This window comes from Drosophila pseudoobscura, chromosome X (assembly GCF_009870125.1).
Source record: "Drosophila pseudoobscura strain MV-25-SWS-2005 chromosome X, UCI_Dpse_MV25, whole genome shotgun sequence".
NCBI classification, from domain to species: Eukaryota; Metazoa; Arthropoda; class Insecta; order Diptera; family Drosophilidae; genus Drosophila; species Drosophila pseudoobscura.
Genome location: NC_046683.1, coordinates 33592405 through 33605841, shown reverse-complemented (window position 1 = coordinate 33605841; position 13437 = coordinate 33592405). Strand labels below are relative to the sequence as shown.

At 37.4% G+C, this 13437-nt stretch overlaps 1 protein-coding gene and 1 long non-coding RNA gene across 16 annotated transcripts in view; one reads left to right on the top strand and one right to left on the bottom strand.

Moving 5' to 3' along the window:
* Positions 1 to 13437, top strand: part of mmd (disintegrin and metalloproteinase domain-containing protein mind-meld) — a 557313-nt gene that overhangs the window by 257006 nt on the left and 286870 nt on the right. The window lies entirely within an intron of this gene.
* LOC117184637 (uncharacterized) lies at positions 4925 to 5722 on the bottom strand. Its single transcript, XR_004470047.1, has 2 exons — positions 5496 to 5722; positions 4925 to 5445 (listed from the first exon to the last, which is right to left on the bottom strand). It is a non-coding gene; the product is annotated as an uncharacterized lncRNA (long non-coding RNA).

Genomic DNA, 13437 nt, shown 5'->3' with positions numbered 1-13437 from the left:
ATAGATTGGTCATTCCTCGACGACTTTCGCGAGATCGAGCCCGCCACTAACGCTTTCTATATCACTGTTTTTTCCATCTTTCCTACCTTTGTTCCATTAGTTTTCCCTCTCAGAAATCTTTCTTGCCCTATTTGATTCACTCCGCGGCTAGTAAACCTAAGGAATATAAAATCTCGTTTATATAAGAGGTTTAAACTGTCTGGCTCGCAGTCAGATTTCTCTAAGTATTCAATTACAAAATCTAAATTTTCAATTTGTAATACCCTATGCTATAATAGTTATTTGGCAAAATGTAAGCTCAACTTTAAACGAGATCCTAAACAATTCTTTAAGTTTGTTAACTCTAAACGCAATTCTTGCCCTCTATTCTCGCCTCACCCCACGTCTATCCTGCCTCGCACACATATACTATCCCTTTTAATAGTTGAAGTGGTATCCACCCCCCCTTTATTGATTATGATGGCCTTCTAACTAATTTAAAATCATGTAAACTTTCTTTCTCCACCGGTCCAGATTTGGTTCCCAATGCCGTGCTCAAACTCTGTGCGGATTCTCTTTGCGCGCCCCTCTTGAAACTGTTCAACCTCGAGCTTGGTGATTTTCCTATTCATAAAAAGGGGTCTAAATCAGACTCTCAAACTACCATTGTATCTCCAACTAATCTGCCATTCCTAAACTCTTCGAAAAAATTATTACTTCTCAGCTCCAACAGTTTTGTAGTTCCCTGTTATCAGAATCACAGACCGGATTTGTAAAACGTCGCTCCGTTTCGTCTAACCTACTTGAATTTTCCTCCTTCGTAACTGCCGGATTTGCAAAGCAATGTCAAACTGACGTAGTTTATACTGATTTTAGTAAAGCTTTCGATTCAGTTAATTACAATCTCCCCATCCACAAACTATCTCTACTAGGATTTCCGACTAAACTTCTTCACTGGACTAATGCGTACCTTTGCAATCGTTCTCAGCATGTCTGCTTCCAATCTTCTCTTTCTAAACAAGTTTTTGTCTCTTCGGGTGTGCCGCAAGGTAGCCATCTCGGGCCCTTATTATTTAACCTCTTTATCAACGATCTTCCCCAAGTTTTAACGAATTCACGAGTCCTAATGTATGCTGACGATTTCAAGCTATGTTTTTCCTACAGCGATCCGGTGTCCCCGTTATTTCTTCAATCAGATCTCGACGCTCTCAACAATTGGTGTACTATTAACGCTCTTCCTCTTAACATTTCCAAATGTAACGTCATGACCTTCCATCGCAACAAGCCTTACCTTTTTGACTTTACAATTAATAACATTTCCTTGGAACGCCTGTACAAAGTTAATGACTTTTCATTCTGTTCCGAACTTATGTTTTAATTCTCATATATCCGCTATTTCGAATAAAGCCAAAGGAGTCCTTGGCTTTATAAAAAGATGGTCGAAGGAATTTTCTGACTCTCTACCACTAAACTACTCTACGTTTCTCTTGTACGGCCTATCTTGGAATATGGTTCCTGTATCTGGTCTCCCCATTACCAAAAATATCAAGATATGCTTGAGTTCGTTCAAAAACAATTCCTTATCTTTGCCCTGCGCGGACTTAATTGGGACCCCTCTCGTCATCTTCCTTCTTATGAGAGTCGGCTGCGCCTCATTAACTTGCACTCTCCTGAAAGCCGTAGAACTAGTCATGGAATTCTCTTTCTCCACAAACTTCTCCTAGGCGAGGTTGAATCCTTATCCTTATCAGTATTGCTGTCCCATCCCGCCCGACTAGGCAATAGTTTCCTCTCCGTCTTCCTCTCTGTCATTCAAACTACTCTGACCATGAATCTTTCCGTAGCCTTTGCCGCGATTACAATAAATTTTTCCATCTTTTTTCCTTGGTACTTGCGCTTCCAAAGTAAAATCTTCTTTAATGAATAATTTAAGGTTACTTCTTTCGGCCTTGCACTGTATTACCGTACTTTCCAGTAGCAGATAATCTTATGTTTTGTACATTCCTATTTTTACACAGTTTAACTGTCCATAGTTGAACTCTAAACATTAAACATTAAGCCGTCATGCTGGGCTTCCGCACGTGCTTCAAGGAGGACATTAAGGCATCAGCAGCAGAGATGCTATATGGGTGTACGTTACGTCTTCCCAACGAATACTTTTCCGAAGTGGATGTGCCGTCGGAACCACTCGGCTTTGCAGGCCAGTTCAGGAGAAGAATGCAGGTGGTGAAGCCAAATCCAGCTTCGCATCACAAGCGCAAACTCTTTCTACTTAAGGATATTCACAATTGTTCTCATGTCTTTGTCCGGACCGATGCTGTAGAAAAACCCTTGGAGCCGCAGTACACAGGACCATACCCGATTGTATCCAAGTCATCAGACCGGGTGTTCACTATCCGCATTAATGGAAAAGAGACTATTTCAATCGACAGGCTCAAGCCAGCATTAATGGCGAATTCCGAGACTACCTTTTCTGACGATCAGCTATCAAAGGTCCCATTACGGACTTATGAGAAGAAAAGACAAAACTGAAGATTTGTAACTTTTCTAGGGGGAGTACTGTGGCAGCCGGTATCGCAGCCCCTCAGCAACAGAGATCTTAGAGTCGTTCGCTGGTGTGGCAACACCGGCGACTCTGCGAAGCGGTCTGGCATCTTGATATCTGACTTTGACGTTAAGCACAATTAATGTAGTTTAAATAATAATTAATTAATAAGAACTTGCTTGCGAGATAGAAAATCAGTCAGAACGTGTCGTCGGTCGCTGCGTAGCAACTGCAAATTGATTTGTTCCTTTTGGTTATAATAAAGATTCGATCTGACCCAGATTCGGTAGATATAGTCATTCTCTATGATTGTGCTTTTTTTAATTTTCTCGTATCTTCAAAATTTTGGACGACACAAACTTTCGTCGTTTGTAGGGGCGGAAAGGGGTTTGGCGAAATTTCGAATTACACTTGTTACAGTGACATTTTACATAATGGATAAATGGATAAAAAATGTCGTTGCTCTAGCTCTTATAGTCTCTGAGCACTAGGCGCTCATGGGGACGGACAGACGTCAGACGGCCGGACGGACGGACATGGCTCAATCGACTCGGCTATTGATGCTGATCAAGAATATATATACTTTATGGGGTCGGAAACGATTCCTTCTGGACGTTACACACATCCACTTTCACCACAAATCTAATATACCCCAATACTCATTTTGAGTATCGGGTAAAAAAAAAACCAACATAAACATTGGGAACGTAAGATTCATTATTTCGCATTACCAAAAATTGTTCAATGCAAAACAAACGAGAAGGTTTTCAGGACATAATGTCACTTGGAGCTTTGATCAATTGTATGGTACAAATAAACTCGTTTATGGTTGAGGACCGAAGCAAAGTATAACAGTTACAAATGAGTATTTTTATCACTTATAAGATCTGAAGAATCGTAATGCATTCTCGAACTCTAACGAGGCACTGCCTTCAAAACTAAGAGTCTCGTTATTGACTTTAGGAAACTCAATGAACGTACAATTGCCGACTGGTACCCGATGCCAAATATTCAAATGATTCTAGCGAATCTCGGGAAAGCAAAGTTGTTCACTATATTGGATCTTAAATCCGGGTAACTCGGCCGATCATGATACTTTATCGACTTTGTGACGCTAACATGAGAGCTTCAAAGAGAAGACAAAGTTCTTCAAAGAAAGTGTCGAATGTTTAGGCCTTATCGTTACTAGCAAAGGAGCAAGAACAATGCCAGTAAAAGTCAAAGCGATCAAGGAATACGTTGAACCAAAACACTTATATGCTCTCTTCTTGGCTTGGCTAGCTACTATAGAGTATTTATTAAAGACTTTTTATCGATAGCAAGGCCTTTGACTAGCATACTAAAAGGCGAAAATGAACATATGTTCAGAAAAGCGGCTATAGAATTTGACGAACATCAACGCGACGTTTTCAACCGACTGAGAAACATATTAGCATCAGAAGATTTAAAAAATCCCTTCGACTTTGTAATCGAGGGGTATTTTAATAATCTTTTTGTTGGAACGTCCGCTCCATTTTAATTCTCCTTTGTGACTGCATAGTCGCTTGGATACAAATATGAACTTAAGTCTAATACATAATGTTCTTATTTCTATATAATGCATGTATGTGTCTGCAGAAGGCATGGACATACGAAATACACTCAGCGTAACCACTGGCGAGCTGGCTGCAAAGTGCATGCTCAGTGGTTCCCACACGTCGCTATCGGTCTGCACATATGTAAGTGGCTGATCGAGTTTCACGTGCGCTGGAATGTTTAGATGTTTAAGTGTGGTCGCTTTATGTATTTGCATTGTGACAAAATGTCAGAAAATATTTAATGTACTACAATATAGAGAAATAACGTATTTCTATTGAGTTATTTAAAAGTGTATTCTTACTTATTCAGCCAGGCTCCGTTTTGCACTTTCACAAAAGTTTTCCGATTTACTTTTGAAATCACATAAATTGGGGCTCTCTTTTTCCCATTCCGCAAGATTTCTTCATTTTCAAAACAAAAAAATTTTCGTTGACGAAATGAAAAGTAAACGGCTTTTTATACAACAAAGCGAACCTTAATTGCCGAAGGAAAAAAAATAGATGACTTATTGATGCATTAACATAAACTTGATGCCAATATCAGGGTAATTTAACTTGTGCTTTCTTTATAAATAATTTTATTTTAACCCAACCTCAAATTTGGTTCGGACAAAATTGGCCACAGCAACAACAAATTTCGTTTTGGTGTAAGCAGCTGACGCATTCCGATTTGGTTATCGGAACGTTGGCAATTAATAAATTTTTGCGTATAACAGCACAAATGTGCATGTAACAGCTCAGACTGTGCTTGTAACATGCGCTTAACAGAACATCTGGGTGAGCACAGCTGTTTTCCGCCCAATTTAATTCGGACTTCAAAATGTAAGTGCAGCAAATTAATTTTTTATTTCAAAATTACCGCTTTGTTCTTTATATCCAGGGGAAAGCATAAATCATCTCTTCAAGATGAAATCCTGGTGGGTTTTATGAAATTCATGCTATAAAATCCTTTCCTATGATAGAACACGGAGTGGTTTTGTACAGGCTTTATTGTGAGTTCCATCCACGCAGGCACCAATTCGAGGCAATTTAAAGTTCCGATAGAAATATTCATATGATTGTTGCAATTGATGATTATTCATCTGCAACGAAATGAACTCAACACATAACAGCCTGTCCATCAACGGAATAAGTTTGTGAAGAATCTTTCCAAATGTACTGCGTCCAATGTTTATATGGTGGTCTTTGGCAACAGCCCACTGGTAGCAGCCAGTGGCGAGATATCGCATTACTGAAACCAATTGCGTAGAGGGAGATAACTTCCTGGTAACACCTAAATGGGGTTGAACTTTCTCCAAAATCATTTTGAAAGTTTTTTTGTCGATCCGAAATGACTTCAAAAATCTGAAAGCTTTACCATTAATCTAATTTTCAATACGCATGCTGTTACTCACAGTTCGTCAGACATGTTAAATACACAAGTGTTGCATCTAAGATGTCTAGATCTTCTTAGATCACTTAATTTCTGCAATCGCTTTGCTTCAAAACAAGCAATTGAAAAATTAAAATGCATTTTAATCACGCTGTATTTTTACAAAGCAGCCAGGTCAGCTGTTTTTGTACGTCAGAAACGATGAAAAAAGAAACATATCGATAAAAAAATATGTGAAAACTGGAGCACCTTAAAACGAAAACGAAACGTTTTGGCTGAAAACGTAATCCGCAAAAGTAAATGAAAAACGGAGCCTGCCTGATTGTATTTTATATATCATGTCTTTGTGTTGATAATTAAAAAGTTTTTAAGTTACCCGATACTCAAAATGAGTATAGGGGTATATTAGATTTGTGGTAAAAGTGGATGTGTGTAACGTCCAGAAGGACGCGTTTCCGACCCCATAAGGTATATATATTCTTGATCAGCATCAATAGCCGAGTCGATTGAGCCATGTCTGTCTGTCCGTCCGTCTGCCTGTACGTACTTTAGAATAAATGATTCGAATATGGCTTTGCGACTGTTTTTGCGCTTTTGTTTACAAGTGGAATTATGGCTATTAAATAATTTGTTAAGTCACATATTAAGGTGACTGCATATTCATTTCCATTCTCTGATCGTGGTAATGGACCAATGTATTGTGGTTCCGCCAAAGGCCAAAAATCAAAAAAGTTATGATAACGTATAAAAAAAAATTGTAAGCAAATTGTCTCTAAAATGTTCAATCTTCGCAATGGCAAACTGGATTTTTCCGGAAACATAACGGGACTTTCTTAAAATAGAACAAAACGCATGAACACGTGTTTAGAGCAATTCCAAGAAAAAGCTACAGTTCTCAAAGAAAAAGTCAGCTTCAAGTCGTTCGCGTGTTCTTGTTATGATTGCAATTTACAAAGTTATTAATGGATATTGAAGTAAAGGGTGTTTATTTTATTTTTGTAAATAATTAAAAACGAATTTGTGTGTTAGACCTTTTAAAATTAATGTTTTATGTAAACTTTGTTTTTGTTCCTTTTATGTGCGTGATTTTTATGTTTACTTAAGGTTTTAGTTGTGTGTATGGCACACTGACATATGGTATTCGCACGCCTACATATTTTTAATTTATGGTGCTCCAAAAAGGGCACAAACACTGAAAAAGTTCGCGAAGTTATTACTGCTGTACAACAAAATATTGAAAACAACGGCTTTATTCCTGAACTGAATGTGCTTATTCAACCTATTGAATACATTTGATAAAAAAAATTGTTGTATTTTGGATGCGTTACAAACGCCAGAAATCTTCCATTTTACAATATGAATGTGAATACAACATTTTTTTAAATGTACCCAAAATTGATCCCAGAAAAAGGCGGAAAGTGCTCCATGTGGCCGTGAAAAACTTAATTTTATGGAGTCTTCAACTCCATAGCTCAGCTGGTCGAAATGGATAAGTGCGTTATATCTGCATTAAGCAACGAAAATCAAAGCCATAATTTATTACCAGCGGATCCCATAAAAGTAATTTCTCTTTTAATTTAGAATGGAATGGAGAAATGAAGAAATGCAGACTTAATCATACCCGCAAAATGTCACGAATATTAACAAATATACATATAGTATATTTACTTGTATATTTATTTTTATAGTAAATTACCTTCTTTTACGGTCCGACCAACATTTTGAAACTGCAACCCTAGTAAATATTTTAGCATTTAATTTGCTCATAAATTGTTATTGTTTATTTATTTGTTACATTTTATTAATTGGGGTTAATTGGTTGGCAGTTTTTTGCCACTACAAATACTATTTAAGAGGCTTTGTAAAACTTTCAGCTCTCTACTGCTGTTAGATGTATTTTTGTCCGCGCTTCCATACAAGCGGAACCACAGTGGTTAAAGTTGAATTTTGTTGCCGGTGCATATTTTCCTATGTAAAATGCTCGATTTTTATTTTTTTTTATCGATAAAAAACTTTTAATGCTGGTTTTTACTATAAAATATTATTTTTTATTTAATTTTCAACTTAACATAATTTAAAAAAGCTAAAAAAACAACTATTTATTTTTTTTATTTTGAAAAATCCTCTACTTCCTGTTTATTGGGAGGAATAGCTAACAAACTTATAATTTCTGAAGAATAAGTGCTTGCCGATTTAATTTGGATTTATCTAATGGATGAGATATATAGTGATCTGAAGAGGCTGTCAACATGTTGAAAAGGTCTTGGTTTTGCTTAATTCGTGATGTCTTGCACGTATCCATATTCCTGTATTTTTTGTAATCTTTGTTTCTCGTTTCCTGGGCTTCCTCTGACATCTCTCCAATTGGTAGGCTCTGATGTTCAATTAAAATTTGAACAGATGCCAGAATTTTATGAAGCGTGGGAGCTAGCTTCTTTTCAGGATATTTTTGCAGTAACAGTTCTGCAGTCATCGCGGCCTATTCAAGCAATACCCAAACTTGCGGGTATTTATTGTTATACCCGATACAAAAAATGAGTATTGGGGTATATTAGATTTGTGGTGAAAATGGATGTGTGTAACGTCCAGAAGGAATCGTTTCCGACCCCATAAAGTATATATATTCTTGATCAGCACTGCTGCCTCCCACAAGCCGCCGAAATGCGGCGAGCGAGGCGGCATGAATTTCCAGTCGAAGCCATTGTTGATGCACTGATTATGAACTTCAGCACGATGTCATTTGCATTGCTCCAAGGTCAATTACTTTCGCATACTCTTCTATTTGTTTGCCATTTTTAGCATTTGTTCAAGGTAGCTTCAGTCATCGAGTGATAGGAATCAATTTCGAAGTTATATACTAAATACCTGGAGCTCAAATCTACCTTGACCAATTCTTGTTCATGCTCAACCGGCATTGGAATCATCCTAAATAAATGGGATGCGTGCCTACCAAACAGGGGAATCTTTACATTCAGAATTAATTTGTTATCAACAAAAATGCCTTTCGCTGTTAATAGGCTGTAAATTTCATTCAATTCTGTTCCAAGCACCAATATTTGGATTTAGTCTACCATGATTAATATCTATCAGTAGATTAATAACTGCTGATTGAATTTTATCGCACTATTTAATCAAGGAGCTTAGTTGCTTTGTTACCATAAAGAAATTTATACATTCTTTGTACACATAAAAATATTCCTTTAATGCTTCCGTTATGTTATCTACCCTAGCGCTCATACTTCTAAAGTTCACATTTATTTCCTGGGTAGCTCTTATGAGGATATTTACCGTTGACTTTACCACGGATGTTTGTTTCTTAATTAAATCATCTAAGTTATGTTGGTTTTCTAATAAATTTTTCATATTTCCTTCCAACGTTTCCGACGTTTCTGACTCAATTCCAGCTAATGGAAAAATTTTAGTTATAGGTCGTTTTATCAACCCGTCTTGATGTTTTATAGTTACTACTCTGACTCTATCGTCCTTACCTTTATGTATTTCTTCTATTTTTCCAAAGGACCATATAGCTGGGTGACAGTTTTCTTTTTTTATTAATACAATCTGTCCCTTTTTAATATTCTGCGTTCCTATTTTCCATTTATTTCTTTGTTGCAGTGTGTGCAAATAATCTTCTTTCCGTTTAATCCAAAATTCTCTTTTCATTTTCTGAATTAGTCTCCACAAATTGTCTTAATCGGGCCAAATATTGGCATTCCAATAATAAAATTAACTGGTGTTAATACATCCAGATCGTCAATATCATTTGTAGCTGCAAAGGGCGTGAATTTAATACCGCTTCCATTTGACATAATGGAGTGGACATTTCCTCATAGGTTAAATTATTGTCCCCAATTACTCTTTTCAAGTGATATTTCACTGATTTTACCCCAGCTTCCCAAATACTTCCGAAATGAGGTCCTGCCGGGGAAATGAAGTGCCACTCGATCTGTTCTCTTTCTAATATTGGCACCACTTTTATGTTTTTCTTAAGGGCTCTTTGATATTCGACTTTTAATTTGCGCGAAGCTCCCACAAAGTTGGTTCATTACCTGAAAAGATTTTTGCACATTTTCCTCTTCTTGAGAAAATCTTCTAGGTGAAGCCAGAAATGCATCTGAAGTAACTTCGGTGACTACTTCCAAATGAATAGCTTTTGTCGCCATGCTCACGAATACGGCAATATATCACTTATAGGATTGCTGCCCCGGTTTTGAGAGCATCGGATATAGTAAGGCCCGGCGTTTCCTGTATTTGGAAACGGGTGCGACATTTTGTCTACACCTAGCACAGGTGACAAACTCTTAAAGTTTTTTCTTTAAGAAATTTCGTAGCCCAAATACCAAAATTTTCGCTGGATATAGTTTCGCATCAGATTAATTCCACCGTGCAATGTTTCTTTATTTAAGCTTAATAATTTATTTTTTGTTTCTACTTTCTTTTTATTAATTAGGATAGCTATTTCGGAACTGAATTGGATAGCTTGTTGTTGTTTTACTGTTAATACTTTGGCGCTCTTAATCTCCTTCACTGTCAAAAATGGAGGAAATTCTTTCTTTTTGGTTTTGATTTGAATAAACTTCAATACATATACAATGACTCTTTCTAGTTTATGTATACACGAATATTTTTGTAATAATTCATACAAAATGTTATTTTTTGCTATTACAATTGTTGTGCCAACAACTAATTTTTCTTCAATTTCCTCTTTTGGCCAGTGTTCCTTAGATTTCGCCAACCATTGAGGCCCTATCCACCAAATCTTAAAATCTTGTAGCTTACCTGCACTAATGCCCCTTGATCCTACATCTGATGGAATGTCTTCAGTTCTAACGTGTCCCCATTTAATTTCTTTAATTTTTCTTACTTCGTCAGTTCGACGCCTGATAAACTTGTCTTTATTGTCTCCATTCTTTATCGTTATACGTTACGTCTTCCCAACGAATACTTTTCCGAAGTGGATGTGCCGTCGGAACCACTCGACTTTGCAGGCCAGTTCAGGAGAAGAATGCAGGTGGTGAAGCCAAATCCAGCTTCGCATCACAAGCGCAAACTCTTTCTACTTAAGGATATTCACAATTGTTCTCATGTCTTTGTCCGGACCGATGCTGTAGAAAAACCCTTGGAGCCGCAGTACATAGGACCATACCCGATTGTATCCAAGTCATCAGACCGGGTGTTCACTATCCGCATTAATGGAAAAGAGACAGCTATTTCAATCGACAGGCTCAAGCCAGCATTAATGGCGAATTCCGAGACTACCTTTTCTGACGATCAGCTATCAAAGGTCCCATTACGGACTTATGAGAAGAAAAGACAAAACTGAAGATTTGTAACTTTTCTAGGGGGAGTACTGTGGCAGCCGGTATCGCAGCCCCTCAGCAACAGAGATCTTAGAGTCGTTCGCTGGTGTGGCAACACCGGCGACTCTGCGAAGCGGTCTGGCATCTTGATATCTGACTTTGACGTTAAGCACAATTAATGTAGTTTAAATAATAATTAATTAATAAGAACTCAAGCGTACATTGGCCAATGCGCCAAAGATAAAAAGTGCGTGCGAGATAGAAAATCAGTCAGAACGTGTCGTCGGTCGCTGCGTAGCAACTGCAAATTGATTTGTTCCTTTTGGTTATAATAAAGATTCGATCTGACCCAGATTCGGTAGATATAGTCATTCTCTATGATTGTGCTTTTTTTAATTTTCTCGTATCTTCAAAATTGTGAACGACACAAACTTTCGTCGTTTGTAGGGGCGGAAAGGGGTTTGGCGAAATTTCGAATTACACTTGTTACAGTGACATTTTACATAATGGATAAATGGATAAAAAATGTTGTTGCTCTAGCTCTTATAGTCTCTGAGCACTAGGCGCTCATGGGGACGGACAGACGTCAGACGGCCGGACGGACGGACATGGCTCAATCGACTCGGCTATTGATGCTGATCAAGAATATATATACTTTATGGGGTCGGAAACGATTCCTTCTGGACGTTACACACATCCACTTTCACCACAAATCTAATATACCCCAATACTCATTTTGAGTATCGGGTAAAAAAAAAACCAACATAAACATTGGGAACGTAAGATTCATTATTTCGCATTACCAAAAATTGTTCAATGCAAAACAAACGAGAAGGTTTTCAGGACATAATGTCACTTGGAGCTTTGATCAATTGTATGGTACAAATAAACTCGTTTATGGTTGAGGACCGAAGCAAAGTATAACAGTTACAAATGAGTATTTTTATCACTTATAAGATCTGAAGAATCGTAATGCATTCTCGAACTCTAACGAGGCACTGCCTTCAAAACTAAGAGTCTCGTTATTGACTTTAGGAAACTCAATGAACGTACAATTGCCGACTGGTACCCGATGCCAAATATTCAAATGATTCTAGCGAATCTCGGGAAAGCAAAGTTGTTCACTATATTGGATCTTAAATCCGGGTAACTCGGCCGATCATGATACTTTATCGACTTTGTGACGCTAACATGAGAGCTTCAAAGAGAAGACAAAGTTCTTCAAAGAAAGTGTCGAATGTTTAGGCCTTATCGTTACTAGCAAAGGAGCAAGAACAATGCCAGTAAAAGTCAAAGCGATCAAGGAATACGTTGAACCAAAACACTTATATGCTCTCTTCTTGGCTTGGCTAGCTACTATAGAGTATTTATTAAAGACTTTTTATCGATAGCAAGGCCTTTGACTAGCATACTAAAAGGCGAAAATGAACATATGTTCAGAAAAGCGGCTATAGAATTTGACGAACATCAACGCGACGTTTTCAACCGACTGAGAAACATATTAGCATCAGAAGATTTAAAAAATCCCTTCGACTTTGTAATCGAGGGGTATTTTAATAATCTTTTTGTTGGAACGTCCGCTCCATTTTAATTCTCCTTTGTGACTGCATAGTCGCTTGGATACAAATATGAACTTAAGTCTAATACATAATGTTCTTATTTCTATATAATGCATGTATGTGTCTGCAGAAGGCATGGACATACGAAATACACTCAGCGTAACCACTGGCGAGCTGGCTGCAAAGTGCATGCTCAGTGGTTCCCACACGTCGCTATCGGTCTGCACATATGTAAGTGGCTGATCGAGTTTCACGTGCGCTGGAATGTTTGGATGTTTAAGTGTGGTCGCTTTATGTATTTGCATTGTGACAAAATGTCAGAAAATATTTAATGTACTACAATATAGAGAAATAACGTATTTCTATTGAGTTATTTAAAAGTGTATTCTTACTTATTCAGCCAGGCTCCGTTTTGCACTTTCACAAAAGTTTTCCGATTTACTTTTGAAATCACATAAATTGGGGCTCTCTTTTTCCCATTCCGCAAGATTTCTTCATTTTCAAAACAAAAACATTTTCGTTGACGAAATGAAAAGTAAACGGCTTTTTATACAACAAAGCGAACCTTAATTGCCGAAGGAAAAAAAATAGATGACTTATTGATGCATTAACATAAACTTGATGCCAATATCAGGGTAATTTAACTTGTGCTTTCTTTATAAATAATTTTATTTTAACCCAACCTCAAATTTGGTTCGGACAAAATTGGCCACAGCAACAACAAATTTCGTTTTGGTGTAAGCAGCTGACGCATTCCGATTTGGTTATCGGAACGTTGGCAAGTAATAAATTTTTGCGTATAACAGCACAAATGTGCATGTAACAGCTCAGACTGTGCTTGTAACATGCGCTTAACTGAACATCTGGGTGAGCACAGCTGTTTTCCGCCCAATTTAATTCGGACTTCAAAATGTAAGTGCAGCAAATTAATTTTTTATTTCAAAATTACCGCTTTGTTCTTTATATCCAGGGGAAAGCATAAATCAACTCTTCAAGATGAAATCCTGGTGGGTTTTATGAAATTCATGCTATAAAATCCTTTCCTATGATAGAACACGAAGTGGTTTTGTACAGGCTTTATTGTGAGTTCCATCCACACAGGCAC